Below are 24,724 nucleotides of genomic sequence, written 5' to 3'. Positions count from 1 at the left end.
CCAGACCAGTGTGTGGAGTCCAGTCTGCAGGTGAAGATCAGTTCTCCAGCCAGGACTGTTTCTATTAAACAGGAACCTGAAGACCACATTAAACACGAACCTGAAGACCACCTGGATCTCAGTAAGTTTCAAGCATTCTTTCTTCATTTATTTTTTTTGTGAAAGTGGGCCGGTACTGAGGGTGTAAAGATTAACCGATATGAATATTGATTTAAGCATTTACAATGTGACTACATTGATGCATGGACCCCTGCATCTATCTAAATGTACCATGAATTGGACGATGGTTCGTTTGTACAATTGTGAATGGGTTCACTGAAGCTGCGCAGTTAATTCTACTTCAGTATTAGCTAACCTGCTGCAGAAGACTCACTGATCTAACATAAGCAAGTTATTACTTTCAAAATAATAGGGACCGCCTCTCATTCAGCTCGTCTCGCATATTCTCTGAGAGCTGCAATGTAAACAAACTACGGCCAAACTATTTACAGCATAGAGTTTTTCTTTTATAGAGTCTTTTTGTATGTTTTTCCTAGACTTCCTGCACGCCCCTGTGTGTAAAGAGGAGGTTTTACCTGAAGAGGAGTGGAGCTTCAGTCTGGTCAAGGAGGAACCACAACTTCCACAGATTAAAGAGGAACAGGAGGAGTTACTTCAAAGACCAGAAGAGGCTGGTGGGTCAACGTTGACATTACTAGCAGTGAAAAGTGAAGATGATGATGAAAACAGAGAGACAGAGCCTGTAGCCAGCACCTCAAGTGAACAAATGAAAACACAAGCTGATGTAGAGGACTGTGGAACATCACAACCAACTAGTGATGACCAGCTCCTCTCTTCACACTGTTCTGAATCGGACACTGAAGACAGTGATGAGTGGGAGGAGACTAGGGGAGATCAGTCAGCTTTAAAAACACTGAAATCACACAAGACACAAAATGTGGGAGAACAGCACAAGCTGTCCCAGGACCTGAAATCGTCTCCTCTCTCCATGAGGAGTCACGGAGAGAGGAAAAGTTTTAGTTGTACAGAGTGTGACAAAATATTTAAATTTAAGTCACATCTGAAGAGACACACAATGACTCACACAGGGGGAGAGCCCTTTGCTTGTACAGTATGTGGTAAAGGCTGTGCTCAAAAGAATGATCTAAAAGCACACATGAGGACTCATACAGGGGAAAAGCCCTTTGCTTGTACAGTATGTGGTAAGGGCTTTACTCAGATGGGACAAGTTAAAACACACATGAGGACTCATACAGGTGAAAAGCCCCTTTCTTGTAAAGTATGTAGTAAAGGCTGTCTTCATAAGAGTGATCTAACAAGACACATGAGGACTCATACAGGTGAAAAGCCCATTTCTTGTAAAGTTTGTGGTAAAGGCTTTACTCAGACAGGTAATCTAAAAACACACATGAGGACTCATACAGGTGAAAAGCCCTTTGCTTGTACAGTATGTGGTAAAGGCTGTGCTCAAAAGAGTGATCTAAAAGCACACATGAGGACTCATACAGGGGAAAAGCCCTTTGCTTGTACAGTATGTGGTAAGGGCTTTACTCAGATGGGACAAGTTAAAACACACATGAGGACTCATACAGGTGAAAAGCCCCTTTCTTGTAAAGTATGTGGTAAAGGCTGTCTTCACAAGGGTAATCTAACAAGACACATGAGCACTCATACAGGTGAAAAACCCTTTTCTTGTAAAGTTTGTGGTAAAGGCTTTACTCAGACGGGTAATCTAAAAATACACATGAGCACGCATACAGGTGAAAAGCCTTTAGTTTAAGACATAATGACCATTCAGTCTAATCCTGGATGACAATGAGAAGGCTACTAAAGCAGAGGAATCACGTAATCTGATGTTCTATTCGCCATGATGGTATTTCATTTTTTTTTAAATTTGTCGTTATAGTATTATTCCCTCCAGCTCATTCACTAGTACAATATGAGCATCACTGTGTCTGTCCACATTCGTCAGGATTTAACAAGTCATATTCATTCATATTCATGCTATAACTATTATGTTCATTGATTTGCAGTAAATAATGGTGCAGTAAAGTGCTGACAAGCTGCTAGGTTTGTGTAGCTGTTCACTGTGTGTTGACGTGTGTGTTATTTAGATTGTTACAATATCATAGTACATAATATGGTAGATGCCAGGGAGATAGTGTACATCATCACTTAGTTTGAGGTGTTTTTATAAACTCAGATCTGCTTTTATCCCTTGGGATTTTTTTTAATTTTGTTTTGTTTAGTTTAGTTTAGTTTAATAAAGGTTTCACAACCACAGTTCCTCTATGTGTGCTATATCATTCAAATATTCAACTTCTTATTTATGCCCAGAATGACAGGATATCCACAGATTCTGTAGAAATGTTTAGCAATTATAGAAATAATAGTAAATCAATAAATTAAATAAAAACTCACAACGATGTGTTGTGAGCTTGTAGATGTGTTCAATGTTCACTATTAAATAGTGTTTAAAATAGTTTGTTCATAATGGATGTGTGTCTATGTCTGAGACACCATCTGTATCTTTTGGGTTTCAGCTGAAAATGTTTGAGAACCAATGTCCTAGTGGTCTGTTCTATTACAGTAATGTTACAAGTGAGAACCCAGTACAAGTGAGAAAAACTGAACGGCAGGCTCCTGTTTTATCGACGCTAGATTGTCTATTTCATGTGAATGGAGGAATCTAGGGTATCCATGTGGTTACGTATTTTTGCTTAAATCATTAAGGCATTAAAGCATCTGCCCTGTGCCTAAATAGAATAGCATATCGTCGGTGTCCAGGACTATCGTCGGTGTCCAGGACGAAGCAGCTAACTCCATTTTCAGTAAATCAACGCTATTGAACACCCTTTACGTCTGTGTGAAATAAAAACGTTTGAACCAATGAAAAGTATTAAAAAGCGTCTCTGACAAAACCTAACAACTCCATTGGATCCTCAAACTGTCCGTCAACACCACGCAACTCCCCCGCTCTCCTCTCCTACAGGCAGAGCGCGCTGGCGCAGTGAGAGAGGAGGAGCAAGCAGCACATAAACAAACTAAACGGCAGGGTTTTTCTCCCCGTAGTCAGCTAAAACTATGTGACCCCTACTTCAGTCAGTGAAGTCCAGGGCTGAATGTGACATATTGAGACCTATATAGCTAAATATTGGTCATTCGCCAACACATTATTTTGTGAAATAAATGGGTTATATTTCACAGATAGTTATACTATTCTTATACTATATTGAAATAAAATCATCCTTAACCTTCAAGTTAAATTCATTATTTCCGTGGACTTAAAAATCATTTTTGGACTTACTTTTTTTTTTTTAATGGCCTTCCTGCCCTGGCATTTGGCCTTTGTGCCCTCCAAAAAATTACAACACTAAAGGCCAAGTGGCCTTGCCCCTAAAATGACGAAATTCCAGGCCTGGTTGTACCCCATAACTACTGTGAATGATACAGGAGCAATCACTGCTTCATTATATAGCCTGCATATCTTGTGCTTAAACTATTACTGTATGATGAAAATGGTCATCACTATTTTTATATGTTCACCTGCCTAGTGGGGAAGAAATCATCAAATCAAGGTTTCAAGTCACCCACATGAAAAACACAAAAGTTATGACTCAGAAAAGTTGGAAATTGGACAGATTTGATCGGAACACTGCAGGAGGGTTAAATGGAAATGAGGAGGCGTGATTTGAAAACAGCAGTCAAATGAGAGTGTAGCTTTCCCATCTAATGGGGGAATTAGGAAATGCTGAGACGTGATTGCACGTTAGGTAACCAGACTATCCCTCTCCCGGCGCAGCTACTGCCACTCAAGTGTTGAATTGCAATGCATTGTGAGCTTGTAGATTGCCTATTTTCTGTGAATGTTTGCCTAATATGACATGCCCAGAATAGGGTTGCTAGGGTTCATGTGGTTATCTCATTTTGCTGGGGTCCCCCTGAAACACCCTAAACCAAAGGACCCCTGTTTTTTTTAAAATATAAATTAGAGTGAAAATCTGCAGACAGGGATTTGGAGACTCTTTAGGGTATTAAGACGATAATGCTTAATATCATTTTTAAGCATTAATAGCCTATAATACATTTAATACAAAATAAGAGTGGAGGAGGAGGAGCTGGGATTGAGGGGGGTACAGGGGGGTACTGCGGTGGTGTGGCCTGCAGTTCCTCCAAGGCTGATAACAAAAGGGGAGGTGGACTTTATGATAGCTGAGAGAATAAGGGAGAAGGGTAGAGGAGACCCAGAGGAGTTGGTGCAGGAGAGGATGCGGGAGAATTGGGCAGGCCACTTACAGGTGTACACAGATGGGTCCATGGACCCAAATAGTAAAAGGGTGGGGTTCGCAGTCCACATTCCCTCCCTGCGGATCACCCAGAGCAGAAGGCTGTCAAATTGGGGGGTCAGTTTTTACAGCGGAAGTAGTAAATTACCCCCTGCCTGACACCATTAGTGACTCGAAAAGGGAGAGATAAACTATTTCCCCACACTTTCATAGTCTGGTTGGTATATCAGTAGACTCAAATCCTAACTATGCTCCCAGGCATCCCTCATTGGGTTAGCTTTAAAAAAAGCTTATAATGATTGATGCGATCAAAAGCTTGTGACGCATCAATAAAGGACATAAGAACTGATTAGTTCTTGTCCTTAATTACAGGTACTAATAAAACAGAGAGCATAGAGTCAGGAAGCATGCCATGAAACATAAAACCAGTAAAATATAATGCGAGGAGAGGATATGTTCTCACACTGGTATATTTCAGGTGCTCAGCATCAATACCATCAAGGCCACTTGCTTTGTTGTTAGCTAGCTTGTGTACGGCATTATACACCTCCTGTGCTGTGATACCCATGGGGTCATCACTCATGATGTTGTCTGCCTTATATGGCTCACTGTTATTATTATTATTATAATTATTATTATAATACAGGCGCCATACCTCAGCTATATTGTTTGCACCTGAAGCTCCACCTACAGTACACGGTAAGGGTGATTTGCAGTTGTTTAGAACTCTGACTTCTTTCCAGAAATCAACATTATTACTTAACAGCTTTGCCATGGAGTCAGCCCTCATGTTTTGTTCATTGTTCTGTATGTAGCGAACAGCATACTTAAACCTGGCATTGGTGAGCTTCTTATGCTCAAGCTGCTGCCCTTGTCTAGGTCTGCCTGCCCTGTCCCAGGCCTTAAAGGCTTCACGGGCTTCCACATGATGCTCGGCTACAACCTCATTCCAACCAGGTCTGATGTACCCATTATGTTATCATACATAAGACAGAGAGATTGCCTATGCGCTCACCTTACAAATTGTATCCCTACACAAAATAGCATTTTTGCAAACATGTACATTATTTAAATGTTTCTCTGTAAGAGCATTAAAAACGGAAAGATCTGCCTCTGTAAGTGTAGCCCAGTCTACCTTTACTGTGCTGTTGTTCCCTTGACACACCAGGTAACTGCTCACCTTTGATTGACATTAAAAAGTGAATATGGTCAGTTGTTGCTGTGCCATACAATGCATACATTATATCATTGTTATTATTACTATAGTTGTCGTTTTATTGTCAACATAAAATAATAACTTTGAGCTGTGACTAGCCGTTGTATGGGTGTCCACAAAAGGTTGTGTTTGTTTTAAACCAGCACACCTACACAAAGTAATGGTCCAGTCAGCACAGAGAGTCCTGGCCCTTCGGGGCGATCTCAACCAGCTTGAACATTGTCTGAAGTTCAAGACAATCTCATAGACTTCAATGTGAAGGGAATCTGTTTCCACCACATTGTGTGTGCAGTGGGTACACAGCCTGTCTTCTCTTGGGAGCCAGGTCTGCCTGTGGCGGCTTTTCTCTATTGCTGTGCTCACTGAGTCTGTACCTAGTCAAGGCTTTCCTTAGTTTTGGGCCAGGTTTTATGCCACTGCATATTCTCTATTTAGGGCCAAATAGCATTACATTTTGCTCTGGTTTTGGGTTTACTCATTGTGGTATGTCAGGCTGCTTTATTTTTGTTACCTTATAACAACATCTCTCCTCTCAGGATCTCGCTTATCAAGGCCTATTATTCAACACGCACATCCAAAACATTTTCTCAGACCCAACACACACACACACACACACGCGCACACGCACGCACACACACACACACACACACACACACACACACACACACACACACACACACACACACACACACACACACACACACACACACTCAGGAGGTGAGAGACTGGCTGACCTTATGTTGTGGTGTCTTATTTGCATTTTAAATTATGTTGACCAGCCGTCACAGCTCAGTTAATCTACACAGTTAATCAGAATCACTTTTATTTGTCACATCAATGTCCAGTCTAGTAATGTACACCATTTATACACAGTAAATATATACAGTATATCATACACAGTTCTGTCATTTGGTCCAGAATTCCTTTACAGTGTATGTGCTGTGGTACATCTATCTATCTATCTATCTATCTATCTATCTATCTATCTATCTATCTATCTATCTATCTATCTATCTATCTATCTATCTATCTATCTATCTATCTAATCCCCCTGGACACCCCCCCCCCCTCCCATGGACCCCTGGGGGTAGGGGGCACTGATCATCAACACAAATACAATATGGCATGTAACGGCTAAATAAACTAAATATGAACATACAGTATATTATCTGAGATATACCTGCTAACATTATAGTATGCAGATTTATAACATCTGCACAACATATTGAAATGAAAGTAAAGAAATGTTTGGTAGATCAAGAATTAAACTCATTCATATACTATGTAAAAAAAAAACACTGAAACAATGTCATTTATTAGTTATCACTCCCCACTCTGTGTGCAGTGCTGATAAAACCCAGAATTCAATACATTTTCAAAAGTGAAAAGGGGTGGCATTATGGCGTATCGTTGTAATGTCCAACAAACACACTTTTTTTTAACCTATTTTATTCACAGAAAAGTTACATTTTATGTTACCTAAACAGACAATTCCACAGAAGAACTTGATCAATAGCAAAACCTCGAAATGAAACATTTGACAGAATCAGAATCACTTTTGCCTCATCACAGGTTTACAGGTGTAAAGAAGTGAAAAGAGTGAATGTGTCTGGGTTTGCTTTCTTTGGCAAAGAAAAACGGTCAACATGTTGATGAAGCAAAATACATTGAAACTTGCATCTATGTAAATGTGTCTCTGATGATGGCCCATCATTACACTCTCTTTTGTTATGATCCTTTCACATTGAAATTGACCCTGACTGCAGTTAACTGGAAGAATGTGAGGAGATGGGAGGAGCTGTTTCTCCTCTCCAAGATAAAAAGGTGGTGTTTTCACTCCAAATCTCCACACTGTCCTCCTGCTCAGACTCCAGGACACACCACAGTTAAACTCTCTGGACACACCCCAGCCCAAACACACAACTCACAGTGAGGGAGGACAGACTGTCTTTCCAAAGCTACAGGATACTCTATCTTCACTTACACACCTCTTCCACCAGGGGACGAAACGCACAAGAAGGTGACAAACGTGTCATAAAGGAGGTAAAAACGTGTCAAATGGAGTCTGTACGGCTGAAGATAAATGAACACATGACGTCGGTGGGAGAGGAGATATTGTGTGTTTTGGACAAACAGCAGCGTGGTGCTGATGTTTGTTGTGTGAAGCTTGTCAGAGTGTATGTGTTGGAGCGCCTCAGTGCGGCTGCAGAGTTCATGTGCAACCTCTTCCAGAGAGAGATAGAGACACTAGAAACTCTGCTGGAGAAACAAAACAAACTGCTGGACATTGATTTTGTTATGGACATCGATCTACACACTGCAGGTATGTCTGTTACAAACACAACATCAATCTACACACTGCATGTATGTCTGTTACACACACAACATCAAACTACACACTGTAGGTATGTCTGTTACACACATAACGTCAAACTACACACTGCAGGTATGATGACACAGTGTTTGCATGGGGAAGTTTTGTCAGGTTGTAGATCTGTTTCAGTGGATCATTGCTTGTAGATCATTAGACCAACCATTAGGCTCCGTTTTGATGACTGAGTTTAACTCCCCCCTCCACACACATATTCTCATACAAATACTTTTAATGTATACATATGCAATACATATCTATAGTCCAGAGTCTATAGTCTAGTGACTAGTCCTTATTTATGTCACATCAAAGTCCTTATTATTATTTTTGCTCTAATTATTTTGTGCTGTATTCCTTCATTCCAGACCAGTGTGTGGAGTCCAGTCTGCAGGTGAAGATCAGTTCTCCAGCCAGGACCGTTTCTATTAAACAGGAACTTGAAGACCACCTTGAACAGGAACCTGAAGACCACCTGGACCTCAGTAAGTTTTAAGCAGTCTTTATTTATTTTATTGGTGAAAGTGGTCCGGTACTGAGGGTTTACCTCAGTATGATGGTTCGGTTGTAAAAGTATTAATGGGTTCACTGAAGCTTTGCAGTTAATTATACTTCAGTATTAACTACTTCAGTATTAATTACCCAGAAGACTCACTGATCTAACATTTACAAGTAATTACTTAAAAAAATTATAGGGACCGCCTCTCATTCAGGGACCACCTGCAATGTAAACAAACAACGGCCACATTATGTTCAGCATAGAGCGCAGAAGAGTTTATTTACAGCTGAAGTTCTTCCAACTACTAAAGACATAAAACAGGAAACAAAGGAAAATAAAGCAATTAAAACAGCTGAGATTTTTTTAGCCAGTCTGCAGACTTTATTTTTTATTTGTTGAACTTGTGTTTATGTGGATGTATTTGCACCAGCTTTTCATAAAGCAGAGGGAACACTGCATGATATCATGTAAAGTTCTATAGAGTCTCATTGTATCTTTTTTCCTAGACCTCCTGCTCGCCCATGTGTGTAAAGAGGAGGTTTCCCCTGAAGAGGAGTGGAGCTCCAGTGTGGTCCAGGAAGAATCAAAATCTCCAAAATATGAGAGGAGCCCCAGTCTGGTCCAGGAGGAACCACAAATTCCACAGATTAAAGAAGACTTCCTGCTTGCCCATGTGTGTAAAGAGGAGGTTTCCCCTGAAGAGGAGTGGAGCTCCAGTGTGGTCCAGGAAGAATCAAAATCTCCAAAATATGAGAGGAGCCCCAGTCTGGTCCAGGAGGAACCACAAATTCCACAGATTAAAGAAGAACAGGAGCAGCTACTTCAAAGACCAGAAGAGGCTGGTGGGTCAACGTTGACATTACTAGCAGTGAAAAGTGAAGATGATGATGAAAACAGAGAGACAGAGCCTGTAGCCAGCACCTCAACTGAACACATGAAAACACAACCTGATGTAGAGGACTGTGGAACATCACAACCAACCAGTGATGACCAGCTCCTCTCTTCTCACTGTTCTGAATCGGACACCGAAGACAGTGATGAGTGGGAGGAGACTAGGGGAGATCAGTCAGCTTTAAAAACACTGAAATCACACAAGAAACAAAATGTGGGAGGACAGCACAAGCTGTCCCAGGACCTGAAATCGTCTCCTCTCTCCATGAGGAGTCACGGAGAGAGGAAAAGTTTTAGTTGTACAGAGTGTGACAAAATATTTAATTTTAAGTCACATCTGAAGAGACATACAATGACTCACACAGGGGGAAAGCCCTTTGCTTGTACAGTTTGTGGTAAAAGCTGTGCTCACAAGGGTAATCTAAAAAAACACATGATGACTCATACAGGTGAAAAGCCCTTTGCCTGTACAGTTTGTGGTAAAGGCTGTGTTCACAAGGGTAATCTAAGAAAACACATGAGGACTCATACAGGTGAAAAACCATTTTCTTGTGCAGTTTGTGGTAAAAGCTTTCCTGAAAGGGAAAATCTAAAATTACACATGAGTACTCATACAGGTGAAAAGCCATTTTCTTGTACAGTTTGTGGTCACGGCTGTTTTCACAAGGGTCATCTTAAAACACACATGACGACTCATACAGGCGAAAAGCCATTTTCTTGTGCAGTTTGTGGTAAAAGCTTTGCTGTGAAAAGTAATCTAAAAACACACATGAGGACTCATACAGGTGAAAAGCCCTTTTCTTGTACAGTTTGTGGTAACGGATTTGCTACAAAGACTCATCTAAAATTACACATGATGACTCATACAGGCGAAAAGCCCTTTTCTTGTACAGTTTGTGGTAACAGCTTTGCTAGAAAGGGTAATCTAAAAATACACATGAGGACTCATACAGGGGTGAAAGCCTTTTAGTGGAAGTCAGTCACACAGACACATATGTGATCATTCATTCATCAATCCAGGATGAAAATATCATCTATATCAAAGCAGAGGAATCACACAATCTGACAATATCAACATGACTGACGAGGCGCTTGGATGGCGCAGTGGAACAGTCCCTGCTCAACACCACGGATGTTGTGGTGATTTGATTTTCATTACTTCCACATAGTTTTGTGTCTTTAGGTGTTTTGTAAACTCAACAAACCATGTTTATACACCGGGGGGGGGGGGGGGGGGATATTGATAATGTTTGTATTTGTTTCGTCTAATAAAGGTTTCTCCTCTACAGGTCCTCTCTGTGTGCTTTATCATTACATAAACGATATCAGAAAATGTGTTGTACCCATAACTACTGTGATCAATACAGGAACAATCACTGCTTCATTTTACAGCCTGCATATCTTGAGCTTAAATTATTACTACAGAATACATGATTAAAGTAAGTATTCATGTTACAGTCTGCATACCTAGTTGTTGTTATAATGAATGTCTCCCCTGGCTGAGACAATGCTTTTGCCCCTGTCCGTCCGTGTGTCCTTGTGTGTGTGTGTGTGTGTGTGTGTGTGTGTGTGTGTGTGTGTCCGTCTGTCTGTGAACAGCTAATCTCTGGCACAGTTGGCCCGATCAACGTGAAACTGGAGGCCAGATTAACACATTGGGTGCCAGCATTTTTTCATAACAACTTACGTTGGGTGCCAGCATTCTCCCGATTGACTGCGCTTTGCTGTTTAAAGCTCTAGACTCCACGAGGAGCAAATCCATGTAAAAAAAAACATCCATTCATGTTGCGCGATGACCCTGGCTACAGCCTGGAACGATAACATTTCACTCGCGAGTTACAATGGGGGGGGATCGCGCATCGCGCATGACCGGTTTTCCCCACCGGAAACAGATTCGGAGATATAGGTGTTTTAACCCATTTAGACCTGAGGGCGATTTTGAAAAGGCCTTCTAAAACCTAAGGCAGTATTATGGAAGACACCCTAGAACCTGAGGTATTTCTGAGAAAATTCATAGAATTGTCAAGATTCAATAAAAAATATATTTCTCAGCCTCTGTAGTAGATAGAAACAAAATTCCAAAAACATTTGAGAGCTTACAACTTTGGCTATTGTTCACAATAAATTTTATTTGCAAAAATATGTATTACAAAATAGAAAAAAATCTATAAAGTGATATATAATTAATAAAATAATGATACAATTCAAATATGTCTGCATATCTTGTGAACCGCTGATCCGATTGACTTCATACTTGGCAGGTATGTTGCTGGGCTCACAGGCTAGTGCAGTACCAAGTGGGAAGTCAATCGGATCAGTGGTTCTACAGAACCGGTCGACCCACTTTGAATAAACAGGAATATCTCCTGAACCGCTGATCCGATTGACTCCCCACTTGGCGGGAGTATTCCTGGGCTCACAGGCTAGTGCAATACCAAGTGGGAAGTCAATCGGATCAGTGGTTCTACAGAACCGGACGACCCGCCTTGAATGAGCACGAATATCTCCTAAACCGCTGATCCGATTGACTCCCCACTTGGCGGGAGTATTCCTGGGCTCACAGGCTAGTGCAGTACCTAGTGGGAAGTCAATCGGATCAGTGGTTCTACAGAACCGGTCGACCCACTATGAATAAACAGGAATATCTCCTAAACCGCTGATCCGATTGACTCCCCACTTGGCGGGAGTATTCCTGGGCTCACAGGCTAGTGCAATACCAAGTGGGAAGTCAATCGGATCAGTGGTTCTACAGAACCGGTCGACCCACTTTGAATAAACAGGAATATCTCCTGAACCGCTGATCCGATTGACTCCCCACTTGGCGGGAGTATTCCTGGGCTCACAGGCTAGTGCAATACCAAGTGGGAAGTCAATCGGATCAGTGGTTCTACAGAACCGGTCGACCCACTTTGAATAAACAGGAATATCTCCTGAACCGCTGATCCGATTGACTCCCCACTTGGCGGGAGTATTCCTGGGCTCACAGGCTAGTGCAATACCAAGTGGGAAGTCATTCAGATCAGTGGTTCTACAGAACCGGTTGACCCACTTTGAATAAACAGGAATATCTCCTGAACCGCTGATCCGATTGACTCCCCACTTGGCGGGAGTATTCCTGGGCTCACAGGCTAGTGCAATACCAAGTGGGAAGTCAATCGGATCAGTGGTTCTACAGAACCGGACGACCCGCCTTGAATGAGCACGAATATCTCCTAAACCGCTGATCCGATTGACTCCCCACTTGGCGGGAGTATTCCTGGGCTCACAGGCTAGTGCAGTACCAAGTGGGAAGTCAATCGGATCAGTGGTTCTACAGAACCGGTCGACCCACTATGAATAAACAGGAATATCTCCTAAACCGCTGATCCGATTGACTCCCCACTTGGCGGGAGTATTCCTGGGCTCACAGGCTAGTGCAATACCAAGTGGGAAGTCAATCGGATCAGTGGTTCTACAGAACCGGTCGACCCACTTTGAATAAACAGGAATATCTCCTGAACCGCTGATCCGATTGACTCCCCACTTGGCGGGAGTATTCCTGGGCTCACAGGCTAGTGCAATACCAAGTGGGAAGTCAATCGGATCAGTGGTTCTACAGAACCGGACGACCCGCCTTGAATGAGCACGAATATCTCCTAAACCGCTGATCCGATTGACTCCCCACTTGGCGGGAGTATTCCTGGGCTCACAGGCTAGTGCAGTACCTAGTGGGAAGTCAATCGGATCAGTGGTTCTACAGAACCGGTCGACCCACTATGAATAAACAGGAATATCTCCTAAACCGCTGATCCGATTGACTCCCCACTTGGCGGGAGTATTCCTGGGCTCACAGGCTAGTGCAATACCAAGTGGGAAGTCAATCGGATCAGTGGTTCTACAGAACCGGTCGACCCACTTTGAATAAACAGGAATATCTCCTGAACCGCTGATCCGATTGACTCCCCACTTGGCGGGAGTATTCCTGGGCTCACAGGCTAGTGCAATACCAAGTGGGAAGTCAATCGGATCAGTGGTTCTACAGAACCGGTCGACCCACTTTGAATAAACAGGAATATCTCCTGAACCGCTGATCCGATTGACTCCCCACTTGGCGGGAGTATTCCTGGGCTCACAGGCTAGTGCAATACCAAGTGGGAAGTCATTCAGATCAGTGGTTCTACAGAACCGGTTGACCCACTTTGAATAAACAGGAATATCTCCTGAACCGCTGATCCGATTGACTCCCCACTTGGCGGGAGTATTCCTGGGCTCACAGGCTAGTGCAATACCAAGTGGGAAGTCAATCGGATCAGTGGTTCTACAGAACCGGACGACCCGCCTTGAATGAGCACGAATATCTCCTAAACCGCTGATCCGATTGACTCCCCACTTGGCGGGAGTATTCCTGGGCTCACAGGCTAGTGCAGTACCAAGTGGGAAGTCAATCGGATCAGTGGTTCTACAGAACCGGTCGACCCACTATGAATAAACAGGAATATCTCCTAAACCGCTGATCCGATTGACTCCCCACTTGGCGGGAGTATTCCTGGGCTCACAGGCTAGTGCAATACCAAGTGGGAAGTCAATCGGATCAGTGGTTCTACAGAACCGGTCGACCCACTTTGAATAAACAGGAATATCTCCTGAACCGCTGATCCGATTGACTCCCCACTTGGCGGGAGTATTCCTGGGCTCACAGGCTAGTGCAATACCAAGTGGGAAGTCAATCGGATCAGTGGTTCTACAGAACCGGACGACCCGCCTTGAATGAGCACGAATATCTCCTAAACCGCTGATCCGATTGACTCCCCACTTGGCGGGAGTATTCCTGGGCTAGTGCAGTACCAAGTGGGAAGTCAATCGGATCAGTGGTTCTACAGAACCGGTCGACCCAATTTGAATAAACAGGAATATCTCCTGAACCGCTGATCCGATTGACTCCCCACTTGACGGGGGTATTCCTGGGCTCACAGGCTAGTGCAGTACCAAGTGGGAAGTCAATCGGATCAGTGGTTCTACAGAACCGGACGACCCGCTTTGAATGAGCAGGAATATCAGAATTGTCAAGGTTCTATAAAAAATATATTTCTCAGCCTCTGTAGCAGATAGAAACAAAATTCCAAAAACATTTGAGAGCTTACAACTTTGGCTATTGTTCACAATTAATTTTATTTTCACAAATATGTATACAAAATACAAAAAATCTATACAGTGATAATAAAATAATAATACAATTCAAATATGTCTGAATATCTCGTGAACCGCTGATCCGATTGACTTCATACTTGGCAGGTATGTTGCTGGGCACACAGGTAAGAGCAGTACCAAGTGGGAAGTCAATCGGATCAGCGGTTCAACCGCTGATCCGATTGACTCCCCACTTGGCGGGGGTATTCCTGGGCTCACAGGTTAGTGCAGTACCAAGTGTGAAGTCAATCGGATCAGCAGTTCTACAGAACCGGCCCGACCGGAATGGGCAGAATAACAGAAGAACATATTCACTAAAAAGTAAAACAAAAGTGTCAGTGTATTTTTAGTGCATAAAATGAAAGTGCCTGGCAAGTGGCAAGTGGCAAAATGCAAAAATGCAACAAATTTGATTTGAAAAAAAATGGCTGCAGAACCGGCCCGACCCGCTTAGAATGGGCAGGAATATCTCCTGAACCGCTGATCCGATTGACTCCCCACTTGGCGGGAGGATTCCTGGGCTCACAGGCTAGTGCAATGCCAAGTGGGAAGTCAATCGGATCAGCGGTTCTACAGAACCGGCCCGACCGGAATGGGCAGAATAACAGAATAACATATTCACATGTATTTTTTCGTGCATAAAATGAAAGTGCCTGGCAAGTGGCAAGTGGCCAAATGCTAAAATGCAACAAATTTAATCCAAAAAAAATGGCTGCAGAACCGGCCCGACCCGCTTAGAATGGGCAGGAATATCTCCTGAACCGCTGATCCGATTGACTCCCCACTTGGCGGGAGGATTCCTGGGCTCACAGGCTAGTGCAATGCCAAGTGGGAAGTCAATCGGATCAGTGGTTCTACAGAACCAGCCAAAAGAAGAGAGAAGAGAGAAGAGACCACTGTTCAAATAACAACAGAGAAGAGAGAAGAGAGAAGAGAGAAGAGAGAAGACAACTGAACTACTCATCCTGAGTAGTTCACAGTTCAATGCATGAAACGGCGGACATGCTTGCCGAAGCATTCCATGTGCACAGCCTCCTGGCACTGCTTGCAGCCGTACACTGTAGCTGTAGCACGTGTGTCAGTGCCACACCTTGCCACTGCGCACTCCCTGCAGGCCCTTCTCTTTGAAAAGATCTTTTCAAAGTCGTGGTCAGTGGTGAGCTCAGCATTCACTCGGGATGAAGAGGAGGAGGACTCAGGAGGAGGTCTTGCCACCACAGGGACTATCAGTTCCTCCATCAGCTCCTCCAGCCACTCTTTGTAGCCCTTGAACTTGGCAGAGAATGCCTCTCCTCCAGCAGATCGATGGGCAATGTACCCGTTGTAGCAGGAGACCGACAGGAAGAAAAAGAAAACCCTCCTCCACCACTTCTTTGAGCGATGCTCTATGTTGTAGTACCCCACCATTTGATCCAGAAGATCCACACCTGGAACAAACACATGGCACTCAGTTTACACACACATTTGCACTGAGAGGACCACAATGGAAAAAAAGCTCTCAAGCTATTTGGACAGATGTGTTCAAATACTGTAGGCTATGTCATATACAGGATGTATTTTTGTCAATAAAAAAAAATCAATAACCCAAACAAACCTTTCATGTGCTTCTGGTAGTCAGCAAGGCTGGCTGGCACTACCACTGTTGACTGGCTGGTCGACCCCTTCCTTCTCTGCACGGTCCCGGTCGCCGTGGGGTCATGGAAGTTGGAAAGAACCATCACGACTTTTGTGTCCTGCCAGACACAAAAGGTGAGGTCATCCTTCTGGGCGACTCGGAACTGGTGCTTTCCCATGCCGGCTTTCTTGGTGAGCTGTTGATCCTTAGGTAGCCCCTTCCTGTTGGCCCGAATAGTGCCGCAGGCGTCCAATGCTTTGGTCCGCATTTCCTGGAAAAGCTCCACCCCACTGTAAAAGTTGTCCATATAAATGGACAGGTTGGAGCCATAAAAGGGTTTGGCGAGATCCATGACCACACGGTGAGCAAGACCCTTCTCCTGTATCCCCCCATCACGACCTGTGTAGACCTGGAAGTTTGTAAGAAAAACAAGTCTGAGGAAGAGCTTTGGTGCTTGAAACGTCATTCACTATTACAATACATCTTTGCATATGAGAGCTAACTGGTGTGCTGATTTTATGTTTCTTACCTGGAAGTTGGTGACGTATCCAGTGGAGCTCTCCGCCATGACCCACACCTTCACACCCCACTTGGTGGGTTTGAGCGGAAGATATTGGCGGAAGGAGAGTCTGCCCTTGAACTTCACCATGCTCTCGTCCACAGACACGAAGCCATTTACCCCATACAGGGCCTGGAACTTTGTGGTGAGGTATTCCAGGAACCACCGTATCTTCCACAGCTTGTCCGTGCGGTCCAGGCCTTCTTCCTCGTTATCTTGGAGATGAAGATATCTGAAAATGCACATAGATATTCACACAAGTACCTAAGTTACTTCGGATGAATATGAATGTTTTCACTTGTCATATTTTGGTATTGTAAAAATAGTGGAAGCTTAGCATCATCTTCTTCTCCAGTTTCTGCCGGCTCCTCCTCTTCGTCTTCCTCCTCCTCATCTTCATCCTCTTCCTCCTCACCCTCTTCGGCGTCTGCGAAGAGTGTCGGCGTCAGTGTCTTGTTCCATCATTAGACATTATTATACTATCTATATTGTGTATATCTTGTATATTACATTGCAATATTTATGTATTTACGGTAGGTATGTATTCATTTATGTATTTATTTATGAAGCTACTGTGTAAAGCCATTATCATCAGCATACCATCAAGCTACTATCATCACCAGCATTACAATCTTAATTTATTACTATTATCATCATCACAATTTATTAGTATAATCATCATCATAATTTATTACTATTATCATCATCATAATAATGTATTAGTATCATCATTAGTATCATCATTTATTACCATTATCATCATCATTTATTACTATTATCATCATCATTTATTATCATCATCATCATCATCATTATTATCATCATGTATTACTATTATCATCATCATAATTTATTAGTATTATCATCATAATTTATAACTATTATCATCATCATAATTTATTAGTATTATCATCATCATTATTATCATTTATTACCATTATCATCATCATTTATTACTATTATCATCATAATGTATTACTATTATCATCATCATAATGTATTAGTATCATCATCATTAGTATCATCATAATTTATTACTATTATCATCATCACAATTTATTAGTATAATCATCATCATAATTTATTACTATTATCATCATCATAATAATGTATTAGTATCATCATTAGTATCATCATTTATTACCATTATCATCATCATTTATTACTATTATCATCATAATTTATTATCATCATCATCATCATCATTATTATCATCATGTATTACTATTATCATCATCATAATTTATTAGTATTATCATCATAATTTATAACTATTATCATCATCATAATTTATTAGTATTATCATCATCATTATTATCATTTATTACCATTAGCATCATCATTTATTACTATTATCATCATAATGTATTACTATTATCATCATCATAATGTATTAGTATCATCATCATTAGTATCATCATAATTTATTACTATTATCACCATAATGTATTACTATTATCATCATCATAATGTATTACTATTATCATCATCATTATTATCATCATAATGTATTACTATTATTATCATCATAATTTATTAGTATCATCATCATTAGTATCATCATACTTTATAACTAATATCACCATAATTTATTACTATTATCATCATAATGTATTACTATTATCATCATCATAATGTATTACTATTATCATCATCATTATTATCATCATAATTTATTACTATTATCATCATCATAATGTATTAGTATCATCATCATTAGTATCATCATAATTTATTACTATTATCACCATAATGTATTACTATTATCATCATCATAATTTATTAGTATCATCATCATTAGTATCATCATACTTTATTACTAATATCACCATAATTTATTACTATTATCATCATAATGTATTACCATTATCATCATCATTTATTACTATTATCATCATCATAATTTATTACTATTATCATCATCATTATTATTATCATCATCATTTATTACTATTATCATCATCATAATGTATTAGTATCATCATCATCATCATTATTATCATCATCATGTATTAATATTATCATCATCATAATGTATTACTATTATCATCATCATCATAATGTATTAGTATTATCATCATCATTATTATCATCATCTATTATTACTATTATCATCATAATTTATTACTATTATCATCATCATAATGTATTACTATTATCATCATCATTATTATCATCATAATGTATTACTATTATCATCATCATAATGTATTAGTATCATCATAATGTATTACTATTATCATCATCATTTATTACTATTATCATCATCATTTATTATCATCATAATGTATTACTATTATCATAATTTATTACTATTATCATCGTCATAATGTATTAGTATCATCATCATTATTATCATCATCATTTATTACTATTATCATAATTTATTACTATTATCATCATCATAATGTCTTAGTATTATAATCATCGTCATCATCATCATTATTATTATTATCATCAGACTTGATTATACTGTCTATATTCTTATACTTATTGCTAGTACATTCTTATCAGACTTTATTATATTGTCTGTATTGTTAATACTTATTGCTAGTAGATTCATGTAATTATTGTGTATTATTGCATTTGATAAATAAGATCACAAAACAAAATACTACTACTGTTGTTATTTCTTATCAGCATTATAGTTATAGTATAGTAGATTATTTATTACATTCACTGTCATCAGACATTATTATAATAATACTGTGTGTACATATCTATCTACCTAGATCAGGGGTCCATTTGGTTCCATTTGTACACTAGATAGATAGATATCTATCACGGGTCCATTTGGTTCCATTTGTACACTAGATATATAGATAGATAGATTGATAGATATAGACAGATAGATAGATATCAGGGTCCATTTGGTTCCATTTGTACACTAGATAGATAGATATATATCACGGGTCCATTTGGTTCCATTTGTACACTAGATATATAGATATATATCACGGGTCCATTTGGTTCCATTTGTACACTAGATATATAGATAGATAGATAGATAGATAGATAGATAGATATAGACAGATAGATAGATATCACGGGTCCATTTGGTTCCATTTGTACACTTGTTATGGGGTCTAGGCCTACTGTAGCCTATTGAATGAACATCATCATTTCTTACCAGCGTTATAATCATAATCATCATCATCATAATCATTTATTACTGTTATCAAATAGAATAATCATCATTATTACCTCCAGATAGCGGCAAATCTGTCACGCGACATTTGCTGGGGGAAGTTGGTCTGAAGAAGGGGTCTCTTTATTCTCCAGTAATCCCTCCTGGCAGGTAATTTCAGGATCCCCATCCCAAGACAAAGTCCTATAAAAGTCTTCATCTCAATGAGACTGACTTCGACCCACTTGCTGTTGGATGGGGTTTGAGCCCTGCTTTGTTGAGCATATTTATTTGTCTCATTGACAAGATAAAGAAATAGCTCCTCAGTGAAGATATTGGAGAATATCTGACCTGGCGTTGCATTGTCAGGAATATTAATTTGTACACCCTTATGGCCTGTGTACTCTTTTTTTGTGCGTCGGGTATAATTGTGTGTCTTCCAGTCACAGTCAAAGCCTCCAAAATCAGACTCATCGTCAGAATCATCCCAGAAAACGTGAGGCATGTCAGGCATCCACTGGTCTCTGGCCAGTGGATCTGACGGCTGTTCAAAATCCTCCTCCTCCACGTTTCCATCACTTGGATCAACTTCACAATCACTGCTTGTGCTGAAACTATAATCAATATCTATGTCACTGCCATCGCTGAGTTCATCGTCTCTACCGCTCCGATGCGCTGTTGCTGCGGTCGCCATATTTACTATGAAGCTGGTGCACGCTGAACAAAAAAAATCACAGAAAAGCGTAGAAGAAGAAAAAAAATCCCCAAAAAGCATTGCGAGATTCCCAAGAAAGTATTCTAGCGAATCAGGATGCATTTCATTGCTCACGTGACCGGAAAAGTACTAGAAAAGACTACAAAACTACAAGGAGACGCGCACGTTGCCCCGGCCTCAGAGGTAAAGCAACGCAAGTGCAGCACACGGTCTTAAAGGTACAGTAACGTCTGCGCAGCACCCGGTCTAAATGGGTTAAAGAAGGAAATAGACAGGAAGTGGATGGCAGCCATGTTTTTGTTTTTCCGGTGATCTATCTGGCCTATCCTTCTCAAGATCACAATGGGTACTCCCAGAGCTGCTCTAGCCCCGCCCGTGTGGAGAAAAACGAAAAAAACAAAAAGACATATTTCACGGTCTGGACCGTGTTCGGCACCGGACCGCTACTCTGCGCAAACACGGTTCAGACCGTGTTTGGCACCCGATGTGTTAAGAGCTGAACCAGTTGCCCAATGTTTTCACATCGGTCTGTTCAGCCAGCAGTGCTGATAGTCATGTCGATGGCCAAAATGCAAAACCTCCTTATGTGCAAATTTCATGATTTTCGGATTTCACTGTGGATGAGGACTATAGGCTATGCTGCACATGCTCAGTCTGTCTGCAAGATAGTCCCGCCCCTCATTTTGTCAGAAAAAGTAATTTGACTAAAACCTCCTATCTTGTTCAGTGCCAATTAGTGCTAAAATGTTGAAGCGCAAAACCTCTTATCTGCACCAGAACTAGTTGAGCAGCAGACAGAGCTGAAACTTGGGAATTCTATGTTATGTAGACCGTCTAAATGTCTTTCAGTTTGTAGTCATCTATTATTTTCAAAATAAAAAAGTGTCTTCCCCCCTTACTAGTTAAGTATTTGTTAGTAACTCTGTCAAGTTAATTGCATTGCCTTGTTGATTGCTAATGATTAGTGTCAGGTGGTGACACTTTTATCACACCAAGGGTGTGAGTTGATAAATAAATGTAATGGTAATACTTGATACAGTACTGTAGAATGTCTTGATCTCAAAATGAACATAAAAATGGGGTGGGGGTGCATGAGGGCTTGGGTGGGTGGAGTTTGGGGGTTGTGGTGTGCTGGTTGGGGGCATGGGGACCGGGGGTTCTGGGAGTGGGGGTAATGGGTTGGGTGGGATTTGGGGGTATGAGGGTATGGGGTGGGATGGGGTTTTGAGTTATGGGGGTTGTGAGGTGTGGGCTGGCAGTTGGGGGGTATGGGGTTTGTGGGAGTGGGGGAGTATTGCAGGTGGTGGAGTTGGGGGGTAGAGGGTATGGGGGGGATTATGTTGAGGGGGGCATAGGCCAGTTAGGCCGGATCATACAGGATAGGGTCTTTGTGATGCAAAAGTGTGTTCTAGCCAACACCAACTCAGGACTCCTGAAGTGGGATGGGGTTTTGAGGTAGGGAGGTGGAGAGGTGTGGGCTGGCAGTTGGGGGGGGGGTTGTGGGAGTGGGGGAGTATTGCAGTAGGTGGAGTTGGTGGGTATAGGGTATGGGGGGGATTATGTTGAGGGGGGCATAGGCCAGTTAGGCCGGATCACACAGGATAGGGTCTTTGCGATGCGAGAGTGTGGTCTAGCCAACACCAACTCGGGACCCCTGAAGTGGGATGGGGTTTTGAGTTATGGAGGTGGAGAGGTGTGGGCTGGCAGTTGGGGGGGGGTTTGTGGGAGTGGGGGAGTATTGCAGGTGGTGGAGTTGGGGGTAGAGGGTATGGGGGGATTATGTTGAGGGGGGCATGGGTCAGTTAGGCCGGATCATATAGAATAGGGTCTTTGCGATGCGATGTGTGAGTGTGGTCTAGCCAACACCAACTTGGGACTCCTGAATCGCTGCCCTCCACACTCTCCTATCTAGCATCAGGGTCTTGAGCTCTACAGTATTGTTGGCTAAGCTGTTACGCCGAAGTGCATCTACGTAGGTGGTGCACTTCTTGTCTCTCCTGGCTTTGCCCTGGGTTGGCTCTCATAGTGTTAGTTTGCTTGCCACTAGTTATGGGTCCCTGACGCAGTGCCCTGCCTCATCCTTCTCTCTCTGACTTTGTCTGTGACCCATGGTAGGTTCCTGTAGAGGACCACATTTCTGATGTGGTCCGTCCATGTGACTCCTAGTGCCATTCATAGCATTCTTGTGTAGACTCCATCCAAGATCCTTTCCTGTTGTGCTGTGACGGTCCATGTCTCAGCCCCATACAGCAGTACTGACTCCACTGTAGCTATACGAACAGCCGCCTCTTGAGGTCTTCTCCCATGTCTGATTTCCACACTCTCCTCATCCCATGCAAGGCATTCCAGTCAAGTGCCCCCCGGACCTTCAGGTCCTGTTCCATTGAAGCAGTCCAGGCCCAGGTTATTAGAAGTCCTGGACTGCCTCGAGTAGCTTGTCTCCATCATCTGAACCATCTTCTCAGGAACTCCATAGGCCCGGAGAATGTTCATCAGATTCCCCCGGTGGATGGTGCCAAAAGCCTTTTGGAAGTCATGAAGGTGATCACCACTGAAAGATTCCGCTCCTTACTCCTTCCAGTATCCTCCTCAGCACCAGTATCTGCCCGAGTTTCTCATTACAGGGTCTAAGATGGGTCTAAGACGGTTGAGGATCTTCCTGTTAGCCGTCTTGGCAACTTGTGAGCTCAGGCTAATGCCTTGGTGAGTTCGCCTGACTTTGGTACTGGATCGATGATCATTTTGCTCCACAGCTTCGGCAGCTTGCTAGACGTGTGTGCTTGATAAAATCCAACACCACCTCGTCTATGGGCACATACATCAGAACCTCTGCTGTCACTCCATCTTCCCCGCAGCTCTTGCCTCACTTGATAGTAGCCTTGGCCCTCTGGTACTCATTCATGGTGAACCGTCTGGTTTGGGAAGGTCATGGAAGACAGGAGCATCGGATCATCCTCTTCTTCGGTTGAAGGAGGATATCCGAGGGGTGTTTTGAAGTGCTGGTACCATGTTTCAACTCATTCCTCTGCGCTTTCTCCCCAGATCTTGGAGGTCTGAGACGAGCTTCTGCCAGAAATGTCATTGATGAGCTTCCAGCTCTTGCCATGTTTCTGGTTAACATGCACCTCTTTAATGTCCCTGAACTTCTGGGTCAGCTCCCGTTGTTCCAGTTGCATACACTTGATATAGCTCCTCCTTCCTCCGCTTATATTCCTCCCTCAGACCTTCTCCTTTTTGGTCAGCGACAAAGTCCCTGTGTGCTGCTCTCATCTCCTCCCTGGCTGTGGTGATTCTAGGGTCAAGGCATCCGTCTTTCCTCCTTGCTTATAGGCTCTTTAAGACATTCAATGATCTTACATACTATTCCACTATCCACACCGGACACAAGGTTGGTGATCCAGTTGTATGAGTTAGGGGAGTTGGAGGGCATGAGGGTTTGGGTGGGTGGGGTTTGGGGGGTGTGTTGTGCTGGTTGGGGGGAATGGGGGTTGTGGGAGTGGGGGGGTATTTCAGGTGGTGGAGTTGAGGGTATAGGGGGGATTATGTCGAGGGGTGCCTGGGCCAGTTGTTTTGTAGTCCACCTAATTGTTGTTGTTTTTGGAAAAAAGCGTATACAGTCTACTAACCATTTCATCCATTGAAAATGCGCTAGCGTATACCCACGACCACGCGCATCTCGTGCAGGTAATGATTGTTGTATACCTCAGAAAACAAACCTAGACCACACCACTGATGCAACTGTTTGCAGCTGTAAATGTATGTATTTACATTCTGTACTATTTATCATTATTTAGTTATGCAATCACTTAACATCAGAGTGCAAAAGCTCCTATCTGCAGAATTATCCAGGAAAAGTGGGGAAAAACCTCCTATCTGCATTTGCAATATGAGATCAGTGTAATTAGCATATAATATTGTAATATAGTCCAGAAATCCAGAAATGGTGAATTATGTGATGGGTATCATAAAAAAATAGCATTGTGCAAAAAAGATACAACATTTTGTAGTTTTCTTTTTCATTTTCCCAACAATGTTAATTTTTCAGATAGGAGGTTTTGCGTTTTGGCCATCGATGTGATCAACATGGATCTGTCCGATAAATCTTTTTTTGTTTCTTCATAGAATTAAATCTATTTGTTGGCTGAACTTTTGCACTGTAGACCACACATTAAAATGACATTAACAATTGACAAGACAGCCTACAGACACAGTCTGCTTGAATAAATAAATTACAAAGATTTTTTTGCTCTGGCTCCTCATCTGAAAACAGAGTCGGTGGCCA

The sequence above is a fragment of the Gymnoscopelus braueri genome, assembly GCF_963280865.1.
Source record: "Gymnoscopelus braueri genome assembly, chromosome: 16".
Classification (NCBI taxonomy): Eukaryota; Metazoa; Chordata; class Actinopteri; order Myctophiformes; family Myctophidae; genus Gymnoscopelus; species Gymnoscopelus braueri.
This window is presented reverse-complemented; position numbering follows the sequence as displayed.